Below are 17,711 nucleotides of genomic sequence, written 5' to 3'. Positions count from 1 at the left end.
ATCCATCTGATGCTGAAATTGAAGAATATCTTAATAACATTAATCTACCTAAACTAAATGATGAACAGGCCGCGACTCTTGATTCGCCTCTTTCATCATCTGAATTTTATGAAGCAATACAGCATCTCCCAAATAATAAAGCCCCAGGCCCAGATGGTTTTCCAGCAGAGTTTTATAAAGAATTTTGGTCTGTGCTAAGACCCTCTTTTCTCAGAATGGTGGCTCAGATTCAGAGCAATCATGCGGTCTCTCCAAACATGAACTCTGCTAACATTAGTCTACTTCTTAAACCAGGCAAAGACCCCACACTCCCATCCAGCTACAGGCCAATCTCTCTGATTAATGTAGACCTTAAAATAATTTGCAAAGTCCTTGCCAGAAGGTTAGAAAAAATCACTCCATCTATTATACATCCAGACCAAACAGGTTTTATCAAGGGTCGGCACTCTGCCAATAATACACGCAGACTGATAAATATAATAGATTACTGTTCTATTAATAAATTAGAAACCACAGTTGTCTCTTTAGATGCAGAGAAGGCATTTGATAGGGTAAATTGGAAATTTCTGTTAGCAGTTCTACACAAATTTGGATTTGGTTCATCCTTCAAAAACTGGATCAGAACATTATACAGCTCTCCAAATGCACGTGTTAGAACAAATGATCTTATTTCCCCAAGCTTCAGTCTGCAAAGAGGCACCAGACAGGGCTGCCCACTTTCTCCTTCACTCTTTGTCATTTTCATTGAACCACTAGCAGCAACAATCCGACAAAATGTAGATATTAAAGGAATTCAAACAGAAAACACAGACCATAAGATAAGCCTTTATGCTGATGATGTATTACTTTTCCTTGAGAACTCACAAACTTCTCTTCCAAAAACAATCACACTTATAGATAAGTTCTCATCTATATCAGACTACTCCATCAATTGGAGTAAATCAAACGTTTTACCTCTAAATTGTAATTTTCAGAACACCACGACCACCTCACTACAATCTGGCAATATTAAATATTTAGGTGTTAATTTTTCCCCCAGGCTGTCAGACCTGGTACGGTTGAATCATATTCCTCTATTAAAAACAGTAGAGGATGATCTCACACGTTGGAACTCTCTACCTATATCTATCATGGGGAGAGTTGCCACAGTAAAAATGATGATTTTGCCTAAAATCAATTATTTGTTTTCACTGATCCCTAATAAACCTTCTGTTGCCTGGTTTAAATCTCTGGACTCAAACATTTCAAAATTTTTGTGGAAAAATAAAACCTCAAGAATAAGTTTAAAAACTTTACAAAAGCTAAAATGCAGTGGTGGTCTAGAACTCCCAAACTTTTATCACTATTTCTTAGCCAATAGATTGCAGTATATTTCAAGATGGATCAAATCAAGCCCTTTAGACAGCCCATGGCTGGATTTAGAACAAACACTCTGTGGAAAAGTGAAAATCTCTGACTTACCTTTCATTAGCGTCAGTATTAAACATCATAGCGGTTTTAAAAGTCTTAACATAAACACCTCTCTGACAGCCTGGTGGGAATTCTTAAAGATAACAAAGTCTTCACTTATCCCATGTGAACTGACACCCATTTGGAACAATCCAGATATATGTCAGAAAAAGACAGTACTGAACTTCTCAACATGGCAAGAGAAAGGAATAAAGAATTTAGAACATGTTATTCACGATGGGACCTTTATTTCATTTGAAGAACTTATTTCCAAATATGAAATTAGCAATAGCAAATTTCTTGAATACCAGCAGTTGAGGTCTATCATACAGGCAAGGTTTAATTTAAATAATTTAAAATTAGAAACCCCTGTACTGGTAACAGAATTTCTAAATCTTTATACCCCTAAATTATTATCAAAAATATATAAGTTATTATTAAAAATTAATGATTCAATATCCCTCCCAACTACAAAATGGGAGCGAGATCTTTCCATTAACCCAGAGGAAAACTTCTGGACACAGATATGTTTAAACACTTTCAAAATGACTAAAAGTCCGAATTTACAACTTATACAATACAAAACTCTCCATAGAATACATTATACAGGACACAGGATGTTCCAAATGGGCCTCAGAGACACAAATATATGCACCCACTGTTCAGGCAACCATACTGAAAACTATATGCATGCAGTTTGGTCTTGTACACCTGTTCAGAGGTTCTGGCAGAGGATATGTGAGGAATTATCCACATGTTTTAATTGCGATATCCCAACATCACCAAAACTGTGCATTCTAGGTGATTTAAGTGAATTAAACATGGAAACAAATATATCACACATAGTTCTTACTACCTTATGCATCGCTAAGAAAACTATCCTCATGAATTGGAAATCAAAAAATGATTTATGCGTTACTCACTATAAGTATCTACTTTTAGACCACATTAGTCTGGAAAGAATGTCTGCCACCTCTAAAAATCAACTGGCAAAATTTGAATCTCTCTGGTCCCCACTGATCAGCTCCATCGCATGATGGGGGTGACGAGCTGTGGTCTAGTTTCATGGCGCACCCGGTAGGTGGCTGGGGGTGGGCCGGGGGGACCTGGGTGTCTGATGGCTCTGGCCTGGAGGCGGTGGCTACCGTTTTGTGGTTTCTGTGTCCGGGCCCTGGTTGTTGGTGGTGGGGACTTGGATGGTGCTCTTATGGTCGTGGGGTGTGGGGCTTGGGGTCCCGTGGTGGCGGTGCTGGCCCCGTCCGGGTGGCCGGCTTCCTCTGTGGGGGCCGGGGTGCGGGGGTCGGGGCCCTGGTGCCCGGGGTTGCCTGTTTCCTGGCTGGGCCCCTCCCTGCGCTGGAGGGGTCTGTGCCCCCTTGGGCGCGCCGCCGTGTGGGGTGGGTTGGCTGTGTCGGGGTGTCTGGCTGGCATTCCGGGATTCTGGGTGCCCTCCCCCATGGGGTGGTGGGGCGCTCAGGTGAGGGAGCAGCAGTTGGCCCCACACGGGGCCGGTTGGTTCTGACTCAGGACCACTGTGTGCGTGTGTGTGTATGTGTGAGTATGTGTGTGGGGGTGTGTGTCTGTGTGTGTGTGCGTGTGTGTGCGTGCGTGTGTATGTGTGCGTACGTGCGTGTGTGTGTGTGTGTGTGCGATATTTGTTGTCCTTTGTATGCATGTGGGGTGTGTGTTGTGTCCTGTTCGCAGTGGGGGCAGTGGGTGCCGGCCTGGAGTACGGTGGCGTCCTGGGGGTGCGGTCACTTCAGGCCCTGGACCTGCCTTCCCTGGGCTGCGGGGGGGTGTAGGGAACTGGGGTGCCTAGTGAGCCAGTAGCCAGCTGGCTCTCTTCCTCCGGGGGGTAGTCCTCTGCCTCCCGGTCATATTTATCCTGGCCCCTCCCCTCCTCCCACTCAGTTTAACATCACATTATGCACACATAGGTTCTCGGGGGTGGGGGGCTCGTGCTGCAGTGAGTAGGGCCATCACCTCGGCTCTGCTCGCTGTGCTGCGTGATGTCCCACTCCTCCTTTTTTAATTGCATTATACAGCTCACAACACATCATAGTACATATAGGGCCTTGGGGGGCAGGTGTGTCACACAGTGGTTAGTGGGTGGCACTGCTGAGGTGGCCCCACTTGTCTGTTCACTGCTGCCTGCACCTCAATTTTATTTACATTTTAGACATTGAGGGCCTTGGGGGGACAGTGTGGATGGGCGCTGTTATTCAGTGCTCATATTACATCTGTCCCTCCAATTTTAAAAGCACTGTAGTTTTCACACAGCCATACACATTCTTCTCAGTACATACACTCACATCACCCCCCCAACACGCTGAGTGGGAGGAGGGGGCGGGCGGGCCTTCTCACACCCCAGTTCCATGCACCCCGCCTGGGATGGGGACTGGCTCATTGTTCGGGGCTGGGTTGGCTGCTTCCCTGGGTTGCCGCTGGCTTGGTGCTGGTACCCGCTCTCCCACATTAGGTGTCCATGTATGTTACATGTGCATATGCATGAGTGTGTGACTGGTGCATGCGAATGTGCGTGCGTGTGTATGTGCGTGTGTGTACATGAGGGAACGACTGGTACGTGTGTGTGTGTGTATGTGCGTGTGAGTGTGAGTGTGTATGCATGAGTGTGTGACTGGTGCATGCGAATGTGCGTGCGTGTGTATGTGCGTGTGTGTACATGAGGGAATGACTGGTACGTGTGTGTGTGTGTGTACGTGCGTGCTTGTGAGAGTGTGTGTGTGTGGACAGCTGGGCCTGGGTTGGTGGCTTGCCAAGCCTTGGCACCTGTGGGACACGGAGGGTGGGAGTTACCCCTCCCTACCGCTCCACGCTGCTCCCCACTGGTCGTCACTGCCGCCCCTGGGGTGTGGGTGCCCGTGGGTCCCGGGATGTGTGGCCGGATGTCTCGGCATGGTTTTTGGCCTGCTCCCTTGGCGGCCGTGACCTGGGGGTGGCTTGGGCCTCTTTGGCGCGTGGGGGGGCTCTGCCGGGTGTCGGGCTGCTCTCGGGCGCTTGGGGCCTCGGGGGCCGCATGCCTGGCTCGTGCTGGGGGTGCCGGCCTGCCGGGGGGGGTGGGCTGCCCGTCGTCTCTGGCTCTCTGGACTCTAGCCCCTGGATTGTGGGGGTTCCGTCTGTAGCCTCCCTCCTTCCTCTTCTGGGGAGTGTACGCGGTTGCCATCGGGATGTGTGGCCCCAAGTCTTCTGAGCTCCTGTGCTGTGGATGGCCTGGGTCCCCCCCCCCCCCCCCCTTTTTCTCCCCCCCACCTCTTGTTCTTGCCCCTTCCTTGTTGCCTGTCAGACTTGGCATGAATAACTAAATAAAAAGATAAATAAATAAAAATAAAATTGCAAACATTAACAAGAAGAGCCTATAGGAAACATATAGAGCTGTTCTTGTCAAAGCAAATATGTTTGGTACATCAGTGCATTCGGATCATCATTCCGATTGTGAAAGATGCCAGACATGACAGGCTAAAAAAAAAAAAAAAAAAAAAAAAAAAAAAAAAGAAGCAACGTGGACTCAGACTCAAAACCTGGTGGACCTGAGCCGTAAGAACGTGCTCGCAGGCGAGAGGGGTTAGATCTGGAGATAAGGTTCGTTCCTGCACGGCGAGGACGGTAACAAATGAATTTTGGAATATTGGATTTACTGAATGGGTTCTCCAGTGAGACTGAAGGCTGTTGGGGAAAAAAAACAAGCAGCCTGTTCCAAAACATCTGCATTATCAGGAATTCGGCTTCCTAGCCGGCCTTGGGCTGGTAATCATATCTCTCCAGGACAATGTGTGATAGTCGCTCTCCCCCTCAGCCCTCTCTGTGGTTTATGAAGCTGGATCTGGTGTACCACGGCCGCTGATGAACTTCCATCACTATCAGCGAACTCTTTTGGCTAGGAGCTGGCATCTGGGCTCCACAATGCCCCCACTCTCTCGTCTCTGTCTGCACTCCCCCCCATATTGCTATCCAGGCTTTAAATGTGCAAATATGCTTTGCTAAGGTGTTTTTTTTGGACCCTGACTTTTTTTAACCTAACTACCCCATCATGTCTGTTTCTTTTTTCTGGGGACTGATTGTAGCAGCGGTGCCAGTTATAGAAGCGGCTCTATTCTATTCTATTTTATTCTATTCTATTCTATTCTATTTTATTCTATTCTAAAACAGACAGAAATGGCCAGCAGTCGACCAGGTAGTGTACCAATGACTTCAAATGAATATCATTAAAGTGACATTGTGTAGTTTACCTTTTTATTTACAGAAGTAATGCCTTCAAACAATATAGAAACGTAGAGTAGTTTGTGGAACTGATACTGTAACACTGTCCTGGGAAATGAACAAAAAAAAATTCAAAGAAAAAAGGAAACCAACCACGAAGTAAGCAAAGCAAAAACACAGAAACATTTAAAACATGTTTTTTAACTTTAATTCATTTTCTCCACAAATTTCAGTAACTTGAAATAAAGGTAAAAAATTGCGTAAAGGCATTAAAACAGGGAGTTCATCCCTTCCACTTACAAGTACGTATGTAACATTTACCTCAAACGAGTCCAAGATTAACAGTGTGTGGATATTTAGCATCAGCCAGTCATGAATGTTCATCTTTTTACCAGGAGAGCAACAACTTAGAGTCACTGCTTCACAGTTGCAGTTGATCGGAGCTTCAGTGAACCTTCATCATATTTTGAGATTTTCTCTGCTGATCAAACAGGAGAGTCTCACTGTGATGTTCATTCAGACACTGTTTTCTATTTGGACTCTGAACAGAACCAGAAAACTGAAGTCCAGAACACTGCTGCTGTTCCTGCTACATTACTGACTGAAATGTGACACATTCACACTTAGTAAATATTCCTTATACAAGTGATAAACTTTTAGTTTAACATTGCTGAAGGAATACATTTTATATATGCAACCTGCCAATATATATCTTTCTAACACCACAGGACAAAGTCATGCAGTAAAATTACAACAGTGCAAAATGTGCTGCATTGTCACAGGAATTTACATCAGCTGGTGATTACAGAAACATTAAGTTATTAAATTTCTATCTAGTTTCTAAAGGATCATTTAATTGTCCAAATGCCACCACAGACAAGTTAAAGTCTAGTTGTGATTTCATCATTCTAACAGCAGTAAAATAAATGTCAGGATGAACTCTGACTGCTCACCAAACTTGTGTTCATTGGACAATAATGTGTGAACGTCTCTGAGCAGTTTGTAAATTGATGTTTTGGGTCAGTGCAGCTCAGTGATTCCTCTCTGATATCACAGTTTGTCTCATCTGCAGCAAACTAACTGCAGCTGACATGAACTGAATCATCTGAGCTGAACTGAGCTTCAGAGAAACACAACATCCTGATATTCACTGTGAAGCTTTGAGTGGAAAAAGACAGAAAAACAACATGTGGATCCTGGAATAATGGCAGCTTCCATCTTTAAAGGACTGAAGAGGAACAAAAGAGTACAACATGCATGGCAATATTTGATCTCCTTGAGAAAATAAATGATGCTGTCAAAAATGGTGAATGTGGAGTGGGGATTTTCCTTGATTTATCGAAAGCATTTGATACTAAAGATTTTGAAAGTTTGTTGGGAAAACTTGAGCAAAACAGAGACATAGCCTCTGAACCAGTTAAGTGCAATCTATTTGAAAGGGGGCACTACATACAAATACACAGCAGAAAATCACAACTAAAAACAATGAAATGTGGTGTACCACAGGGATCTATATTAGGTCCTCTTCTTTTTATTATTTACTTTAATAACTTCATCAGGGCTGCCCTTTGTCACCGATTCTGTTCATAATTTTTATGGACAGAATTTCTAGGCATAGCCAGGTGGTGGAAGGCTTCTTCCTTGGTGGTCTCAGAGTCTCATCTCTGCTTTTTGCAGATGATGCGGTCCTGTTGGCTTCATCAGGGGGGGGCCTCCAGCTCACAGTGGAACAGTTCGCAGCCGAGCGTGAAGCGGCCGGCATGAGAATCGGCACCTCTAAGTCTGAGGCCATGGTCCTCAACCGGAAAAGGGTGGAGTGTCCTCTCCAGCTCAGGAACGAGTTCTTGCCCCAAGTGGAGAAGTTCAAGTATCTCGGGGTCTTGTTCATGAGTGATGGGCGAAGGGAGATTGACAGACGGATCGGGGCTGCTTCTGCAGTGATGAGGACGCTGCACCATGGTGAAGAGGGAGCTTAGTGTAAAAGCGAATCATCTCGAAGCTCCCGATTTACTGGTCGATCTACGTTCCTACCCTCACCTATGGTCACGAGCTTTGGGTAGTGACCGAAAAAAGATCCCGAATACAAGTGTCAGAAATGAGTTTCCTTCGAAGGGTGGCTGGCCTCTCCCTTACAGATAAGGAGGGGTGCGGACATCCAGGAGAGGCTCAGAGTAGAGCCGCTGCTCCTCCACATCGAAAGGAGCCAGTTGAGGTGCCTCGGGCATCTGATTAGGATGCCTCCTGGGTGAGGTGTTCCAGGCATGTTCCACCGGGAAGAGGCCCCGTGGTAGACCCAGGACACGCTGGAGAGATTATATCTCTCGGCTGGCCTGGGAACGCCTTGGGGTCCCTCCAGATGAGCTGGAGGAGGTGGCTGGGGAGAAGGAAGCCTGGGCTTCTCTGCTTAGGCTCCTGCCCCCACGACCCGGCCCCGGATAAGCGGAAGAGAATGGATGGATAGAACTTCATAAATTCTTCAGATATACTACACAAAATTATTTTTGCAGATGACACAAACTTATTTTTCTCATAAAAATCTGGATTATCTCCAAAATATAATTAATGAAGAATTAACTAAGTAGATTTCTGGCTTAAATGCAATAAATTATCTTTAAACATTAATAAAAGCCACTGCATTATATTCAGTTCTATAAAAAATCATAAAAATGTTGAAAAAGTATATATCAAGATCAAATGAAGGATCACTGAAAGAGTCCAACACACAAAATTTTTAGGAATATATACTGATGAATTTTTAAGTTTCAAAAAACATATTGATGAATTGACAGCTAAATTATCTAAACAGGTTGGCTTGTTTTATAGAATTCCACATTATCTCCCTCTTGAAGCTATCATAACCTTGTATCACGCCTTATTTGAACCACACTTGAATTACTGCAATATCATATGGTGTAACACGTATCCAAGCTATCTTGATAAACTGCTCGCTTTGCAGAAGAAAATGATATGCGCCATAACATGGTCTGAGTTTATTGCTCCTTCTGATCCTCTCTTTTATAGGCTTAAGCTTCTGAAGCTCACTGAGAGCAACACTTTTTATAATGCATGCATGATGTTTAATGTAGTGTACAAACTAAATGAAAGACTTTGCCAACTTATTCCATAATTTATCCGACCCACGAACGCAATAAGAGAAGAAAAAAATCAGCTGAAGGTGAAAAAGTGCAAACTGAAATGTAGGAGCTTTAGCATCACATGCAAAGGTCTGGAGATCTGGAATGAAATTAACAGCACAATACAAAAATCATTTTCTCTAAAGATATTTAAGAAACTTTTGAAATATGAACTTTTACAATATTATACTCAGAGAAACTCAAATGGCTACATAACTAACAGTAAAACTGGATACAAAAAGGAAAAATCAGCATATAGTATAAACAAATGTAAATCCACTATCATCTAATAATTATATCTAATATGATGTCTTAAGAATATCTGGATAGAATGTATAAGGATGAATTTGTCACCTTGAATAAACTGATGTTCTTTCTTTTTATTTTTTTCTGTGTGTGTTTTGTGAATAAGGCTGTAAGAAGCATGAAAACAGTCAATGTGATAAGTTTTGATACGTGCAATATCATATCACATTGTTACTCAAACAATAACAATGTGTGATATCAGCTAAGGGAATGTACGAGTATATGTGGAGGATGTGAAATAAGAATAATGTTTTGACTACATGTTAGTGTGGAGGTATGGATTAACTGTATTGTTCTTATAACGTAATGTTTTTTGTTTTTGGGGTCCCTGTATGAGCTAAAGCAGCTTCTTGGGAGTTCCCCCTTTTTACAAAATGTTACAGGGGTGGCGTGGTGCACATGTACCTGTCTTAAAAGGTTTTATGGGTTCTTAAGGATTTTGTGAATAAGTAAATAAAGTTTACAAGAAATCATTGAGAACAGTTTCAAACATCAACTGATTGAATCCATGAATCTGAAAACGTGTTTGTGAGTGAAAGAGACAGACATGTACAGACTGAACTATCTGTTCAACAGTCAGAGTTTCTCTGACAGGAGGACACTCTTTACACTAAACTCAGCACAGAGACACTGATGAAGCAGGAAACCAGAGTGTAAATCCAGGATAAAGAGGTTCAGTGAATGTGGTGTTGAAGGTGTGGAGGTGGATCAGAGTGTCAGAGGAGACTCTGTAGAAGGACAGAGTGCCAGCAGGACAGTCCACATACACTGCAACTCTGTTAGAGACAGAGGAGGAGGAGGGATACCTATATATTTCTGTGTTATCATGACAGACAGAGTAACCCTTGACATTAGAGCAGAATAGACTCCAGGATCGATCGTTCCTTCCAAACACACAGTCATAACTGTCTCCTTTCCTTCCAATTCTTCTGTAACTCACTGATATATAAACTTCTCCTCTCCACTCGACATCCCAGTAACAGCGACCAGTCAGACCATCTCTACACAGCAGCTGAGGATACCGGTCATCAAATCTGTCTGGATGATCAGGATATGACTGATTCCTCACATGTGTCGCCTTCCTGTTGTTTTCAAACACTTTTAGTTTTGTGTTCACTGTGTTTGTGTCGATTGTGGGTTGACAGGAATCTGATGGAGAGAACAAACACAATCCAGCTGCAGTTATTGATCCATCATCTGTTCATTGATTGACACTTTGATGATGACTCCTGACATCAGAGATGTGAATGAGTGATGTGACAGTTTGAAGATGGTTGAATGTGTGCTGCTTTGTTTTCATCAATCACATTAAAAACACACTTACACTTCCTCAGACCTGGGATCAGCCATCGGACTCCAGCAGGCTCCGCCCTGAAAGGAGGAGGGGGGTCAGAGCAGCACAGTCTCTTTCAGCATGCACACATGGACATTACATCGCTCTCAGACACACACTGTTAGACACTGATAAAGGAACAGTCCAACATTTTCAGACGCTCTTCAATATATTTGTGGACCAAATTGGTAAAAACTTGGTCTGATCCTGGATCTGTCAGGTTTTTGAAGCAGTCATTGGATTGGTTGTCACAGCAATAAATCAATTCAGTCAAAACATGGCTGCACTATGTTAGTGATCATTGATAATAAAAGGAGCTTTTCAATTGAGAGAATATTGTGTGATATCTCTGGACTATATTTCACTGTTAAACAATTTAGCAGATTAAAGTTTTTCAGTAATAATTCTCAGAAGCAGCAGCATATTAGTGCTGCTAGGTGCTGTGGGTACAATAACCCAGAAGTCTAATCAATAAATATTACTAATGATTTATTATTACATTTTTTACAGAGCTAGGCTAACAGTTTTCGCCCAGAGATTCCTACAGAGATCTGTACAGAGATTAAATCGATGTTCCTGGGAATGTTCTCCTCAGACTCCCACTCTAGAAATATCTCAGAGTTTCCTTCATAAGCAAATTAAAAAAAAAAAAGCTCTCATATGTGTGATTTGAACAGTCACACAAGATCAGAGCAAATGATAAAGATTCAGCTCCTCCTCTATCAGACACTGTCTGTGGCTGCAACAGGCCTCTCCATACCTGAGAGTTTCCAGTCTCAGCTGCTCCAGCAGCTTCACTCCTGCCTCTCCTGGATGGTTGTAGCTCAGGTCCAGCTCTCTCAGATGGGAGGGGTTGGAGCTCAAAGCTGAGACCAGAGACTTACAACCTTCTTCTGTGATCAGGCAGCCTGACAGCCTGCAGACATGACAGATACTCTTAGAGAAAAGTCATTAAACATGAAAGTCTACAGATAACAAAACCTACATAAAGCACAGCTGGGGCTTACGGAATTGTGTATTAGTTTTGTGAGCATTGGGTCATAAATAAGACTAGAATATTAAAGAGAGCAGCACGGTGGCGCAGTGGTTAGCACTGCTGCCTCACAGTTAGAATAACATCTGGAAGGCCTGGGTTCGATTCCACCTTGGCCCAGGCCTCTCCCTCTCTCTGTGTGGAGTTTGCATGTTCTCCCCATGCTTGCGTGGGTTTCCTCCGGGTACTCCGGTTTCCTCCCACATTCCAAAGACATGCACTTATTGGGGTTAGGTTAATTGGCTAATCTAAATTGCCCATAGGTGTGACTGAGCGCGTGAATGTGAATGTGAAAGGTTGTCTGTAACTCTGTGTTGGCCCTGCAACAGGCTGGCGACCTGTTCAGGGTGTACCCTGCCTCTCGCCCTATGACAGCTGGGATAGGCTCCAGCCCCCCCGCGACCCTGAACAGGATGAGCGGAAGCGAATGGATGGATGGATGGATATTAAAGAGATGATAAAAGTAAAATAGACAACTCTTCAAAGTATTCAGTGCAAGAAATTATGAGCATCAGAAGCAAATATGATTACAAACCATTTTATCTTTCTTTTTGTTGTCTTATTTTTCAAATAATTGGCATATTCCTTCTCTGCCTACTTTCCCTCCCATTTTTTCACAGTCAAATTAGAATGTAACTGAAATCACTTAAAGTTTAATAATAGATACTCTGACAAATCGCAGCAGACATAGTTGTTCAAACTTTGACTGAATACAGACTGAATTTTAAAATCATGAATAGAACAATTTTGGACTGCTGACCTGAGTGTTTCCAGTTCACAGTTCAGAGTTTTCAATCCACAACACAACACTTCCACTCCTGAGTCATTCAGATCATTGTTACTCAGGTCCAGCTCTCTCAGACTGCAGGACTGAGACCTGAGAACTGAGGAAAGAGCTTCACAGCTTCTCTCTGAGAGGTTACAGCAAGTCAGTCTGACGAGACATTGAAAAAAAAGATTTATTTTTCTGGTAACAAGAAAGTACTGTCTTTATAGCATAAAACTTTATGATAACTTACAGAACGTTCTTAGAGGCTTTGACCACTGGCAGCAGCCTCAGCAGAGCCTCCTCTGAAGCAGAGTATTTCTTCAGGTCAAACACATCCAGATCTTCTTCTGATGACAGTAAGATGAAGACCAGAGCTGACCACTGAGCAGGAGACAGTTTATTTGTGGAGAGACGTCCTGATCTCAGGGACTGTTGGATCTCCTCCACTAGAGAACGATCATTCAGTTCATTCAGACAGTGGAACAGGTTGATGCTTTTCTCTGCAGACAGATTCTCATTGAGCTTCGTCTTGATGTACTGAACTGTTTCCTGATTGGTCTGTGAGCTACTTCCTGTCTCTGTCAGCAGATCTCGTAGGAGAGTCTCATTGGTCTGCAGTGAAAGACCCAGGAGGAAGCGGAGGAACAAGTCCAGGTGTCCATTTGGACTCTGTAAGGCCTTGTTCACAGCACTCTGGTAGAGGTGTTGCTCTGTCTGGGAGGTTGTTTGTTGTTCTTCCAGCAGATTGACTCCAGAGTTGATGAAGGTCAGATGGACATGAAGAGCAGCCAGAAACTCCTGAACACTCAGATGGATGAAGCAGAACACCTTGTCCTGGTACAGCCCTCTCTCCTCTTTAAAGATCTGTGTGAACACTCCTGAGTACACTGAGGCTGCTCTGATATCGATGCCACACTCTGTCAGGTCTGATTCATAGAAGATCAGGTTTCCTTTCTGCAGCTGATCAAAAGCCAGTTTCCCAGAGACTCAATCATCTTCCTGTTCTCTGGACTCCAGTGTGGATCTGTCTCAGCTCCTCCATCATACTTGACCTTCTTCACTTTGGCCTGAACCACCAGGAAGTGGATGTACATCTCAGTCAGGGTCTTGGGCAGCTCTCCTCTCTTTCTGGTTTTCAGCACATCCTCCAGAACTGTAGCAGTGATCCAGCAGAAGACTGGGATGTGGCACATGATGTGGTGGCTTCGTGATGTCTTGATGTGGGAGATGATCCTGCTGGCCTGCTCCTCATCTCTGAATCTCTTCCTGAAGTACTCCTCCTTCTGTGGGTCAGTGAACCCGCTGACCTCTGTCACCATGTCAACACACTCAGCAGGGATCTGATTGGCTGCTGCAGGTCGTGTGGTTATCCAGAGGTGAGCAGAGGGAAGCAGGTTCCCCCTGATGATGTTTGTCAGCAGCACATCCACTGAGGTGGACTCTGTAACATCAGCCAGGATCTCAGTGTTGTGGAAGTCCAGAGGAAGTCGACACTCATCCAGACCATCAAAGATGAACACAACCTGGAAGTCTTCAAAGCTGCAGATTCCTGCTTCTTTGGTTTCAGTAAAGAAGTGATGAACAAGTTCCACCAAGCTGAACTTTTGCTCTTTCAGCACATTCAGCTCTCTGAAAGTGAATGGAAACATGAACTGGATGTCCTGGTTGGCTTTGTCTTCAGCCCAGTCCAGAGTGAACTTCTGTGTTAAGACTGTTTTCCCAATGCCAGCCACTCCCTTTGTCAGCACTGTTCTGATTGGTTCATCTCTTCCAGGTGAACCTTTAAAGATGTCTTCTTGTCTGATTGTTGTTTCTGGTCTGTCTGGTTTCCTGGATGCTGTTTCAATCTGTCTGACCTCATGTTCATCATTGACCTCTGCAGCCCCTCCCTCTGTGATGTAGAGCTCTGTGTAGATCTGATTCAGAAGAGTTGGGTTTCCTGCTTTAGCGATGCCCTCAAACACACACTGGAACTTCTCCTTGAGCTGAGCTTTAAGCTCATGTTGACAGAGTGGAGCAAACATTTCTGAAAATAAGTGATTATTATATCACTATCAAACCTTTCAATATCCCTCTTGAGACATTAGTAACTATTTTAGTTTTGCAGCAGCTTAAATCTTTAGAGAAATCCTCTTACTGCTCTGCAGATGGTCAGCCAGCTCCTCCTGCTTCATTCTCCTCAGGAAGTGCAGTGTGATCTCCACAAAAGCCTCTCTGCTTCTCTTCTGCTCTTTATCCTCACCCTCCAAGGCTGTGTCACCCTCCCCATGACTCTCTAAGCATTCTGGGTAATCTGGACTCAGAACCTTCTGGATCTTCTTCAGTTCGTTCTTCACAAAAGTGATGATGTTGTCCTCCAGCAGCTGGAACAGAATACAATATGAACGACCCATTTATGATCACACACTGGTCTTCAGCCAAAATGCTTCCAATATTAGCACAGTAATTTTGGGTCTCTCAAACTAAAGTATAAAGTATCTCTGTTTAAACTTATGATCTCTGCTTTGACTTTGGATTTTACATTCCTTCCAAGTAGCAGGAATTTTATAAAGTGAAAATAAACGTATCAATATATTACCAAGAATTATCATTTCTTTTCACACAATGTTGACAAAACTGACTCATAGATGTCACACCAGTGAAATACAAATAACTTTTGGATTTCCTTTATTGGTGCCCTACATTGTCAAATAGGTTTGGTTGTGGAGACATCCATAATTAGACATGGAGCCAAGTGATGAAATCAACACATCTACATGTCAAAATATTCTTTGTGACCAATGAATTTGATGTTTCTCTGTATCAGGCAGGAGGGGTTCTAATAAATTAATTACAGGCTGTTTTGGTTTTGTTTTGTTGTTTGTGAGTGGTGGAATAACTGCTGTGCTTTCTAATAACAGTGTTGGATTGTGTTAAAGTAAACAGAGATGCCTTGTGTGAGTACAAGCAATCCATATAATTTCAGCCACTGCCTGTTTGTGGTGGAGTGATGTTGTGATGTTGCATAAACACACTATGACTGCTGTGGTTGAGAATGCCTGTCATTCTTATTTTAGTTTCCAAATTTACTTCAAAATAAAAGCTGGTGTTACAGCCACTGACCTGTGGCCTCTTTTTTGAAAGAGATCTGCTCTCCCTCTCTCTCTCCCCTAGGTGTTTCCTGTCTACTTGCGACTGCTGAATGGCATTGGAGCCATTTGGGACACTGCATATTTTTCAGACAGCTTTTGAAAAACCGCTGCAATCCACTGGGTTACAAAGTGCATAATGAAACTGACTGAACAGAACTGAATGTAAAAGTAGTTGTTGTACAGACCATAAATGTGGAATCCAGATGTGATTGATGCTGCTGGGCAGACTGACTCCTGGGAACCTCTGAGCTCTCCTGGACTTTTCTGTGGGGGAATCATGAAGCAATAGTTCGCATCAAGTCTGTCCATACAGAGTCAAACACAAGCTCCAAAGGTCTGATTCAAAACTTTGAATCAGAGGATTCCCTTTAATGGTAAAGCTTTACTAGTCCTGCTGATCCCACTGAGAATCTGCAGCTGTTTAAAACTTTTAGATCCGTTTGGTTTTGTCCCAACAGCTTTCCTTCAGCTTCAGCTGAAGCGGTCTGGAACAAGGTAGTCTCTCTGTATCTATGACTGTTTGTGTTTGAGATGATTAGTTTCACAGGTCAGCTCCCAGTTCCCACTTCTTTTTAATAGATACGTTACATTTAGATCAACTGAAAAGAGGTGCGAGTGTGGGTTGAGGCACCAGGGAACGGATGTCAAGACAGGATTGTAGAAGGGTGACAGCTGGTGTCATAAGCTACTACCTCTGTTCAATGATGGTTGTTCACAGTTGAAATAGATGTGTTTTTGACTTTTCTTCCTAACCATCTGTTTTCCTGGTCCAAGTATGAACATTGGCATTCTCAAAAGAGTGTATTTTTTTTTTTTAGGTACATCTGAGTTTTGTTCTATCGGCAGGTCAAGACTTAGTTCTGTACCTAAAGGAACTCTACAAGAAGGACCCAAGCCATCTCTGTTTTGTGAGATGATTGAGGTCCTTTAACATCTGCTGGATGGTGAACAGAATGTTCTGAATGTGGTGGCCAGCACCATTCTCTCTGGTACGTCCCGGGGCTGCAGACTGAAGGTAGTGGGCAACAACAGGCAAACTGATCTGTGAGGTCACTAATGTGGGCATGAAGTTAGACTCTCTGACAGATGTTTCAGGTCACTGTCTCAGTTGCAGTCAGTATTAAACAGTCCATCAGTCTCTCCATTTCATGCTGAACAGCTACAGGAGCACATTCAGCAAAACACTCATGTCAGCACAGAAAATCACCTCATCCTTAACCTGGACTATTTTTACTTGAAATATCTTATTTATATTGTACATGTAAACTTTGGAATATTTAATTTAATATTTAACTGCTAATGCTTTAGTTTTCATAGTTTTTCTATGCATAGACTCTACATGTTCTGTCTCATATTTATGTTTCGAGTGTCTGTGACAAAATAATCTGATCCCAGGATTAATAAAGTATTCTGTGTGACTCGAAAAAAAGAAAAAAAAAAGAAAAAAGAATGCAACCTGGTGTACATAAAATATTATATATTAAATAAAAATAATTCAGCACTGTGTAGCCAAAAAGAAAGTACACATTTCAGCTCTTTTAAAGTTATGCACAGACCAGTTAGCAGAGATATTTATAAATTTTGAACTTCGCGTTTGCTTTGAATCAGTCGCAATCATCCTGGTACCAAAGAAAAATACAGTGTATTGCCTTAAATGACTCTAACAGTTGCTCTAACCTCATCATCAAATGTATGTAGAGACTGTCCCTCTCTCATATAAAGGCTGTGATGCCTGCTGATCTTGATTCATGTGAGTTTATCAGACAAACAGATCAACACAAGAAGCAGTCATCACAGTTCTCCACACGTCTCTTAAACAGCTGGACCTGAATTTCAGCTCAGCTTTTAATACAGTTAACCTTCACAAACTGGCTCAACAATTACACAAACTGAGCTTAGGCAGTTCCCTGTGGACACAGATACTGAGTTTCCTGAATAACAAACCCCAGAATGTCAGAATCATCCACCGTCATCCTGAACACCGGCACACCACAGGATCGTGTTCCTGTTCCTGCTCCCACATTGCCACTACCAGCATTAAATTTAATGACAATATCACCATAATAGGACTGATATCAACAAATGTTGAAATAGCGCAGAGAGAGGAGATCAGGCAGCTCACAGACTGGTGTTACCAGCTTAACTTGGACCAAGGAAATGTTGGTGGAGTTCAGAACATCAAAGCACCTGAGCACTCAGCAGAAACAGGGAGGAAGCAGAGAGGGTCAGTTCATTGATGCTCACAATCACAGCTGATCTCCCATCAGGTGCCAGTGGCCTAACAATGGCTTTACAAGTTAAAACATGCTCACCTTCATCACCTGCTGACCAGCTTCAATTG

The 17,711-nt window shown here is 43.2% G+C and overlaps 1 pseudogene; it reads right to left on the bottom strand.

The window, feature by feature from the left end:
• Positions 1-9,652: 9,652 nt before the first annotated feature.
• LOC115796348 (protein NLRC3-like) lies at positions 9,653-15,581 on the bottom strand (annotated as a pseudogene).
• Positions 15,582-17,711: the final 2,130 nt, after the last annotated feature.

Source organism: Archocentrus centrarchus, chromosome 2 (genome assembly GCF_007364275.1).
Source record: "Archocentrus centrarchus isolate MPI-CPG fArcCen1 chromosome 2, fArcCen1, whole genome shotgun sequence".
Lineage (NCBI taxonomy): Eukaryota > Metazoa > Chordata > Actinopteri > Cichliformes > Cichlidae > Archocentrus > Archocentrus centrarchus.
The sequence above is the reverse complement of the archived record's forward strand: the minus strand, read 5'-3'. Positions and strand labels throughout refer to the sequence as shown.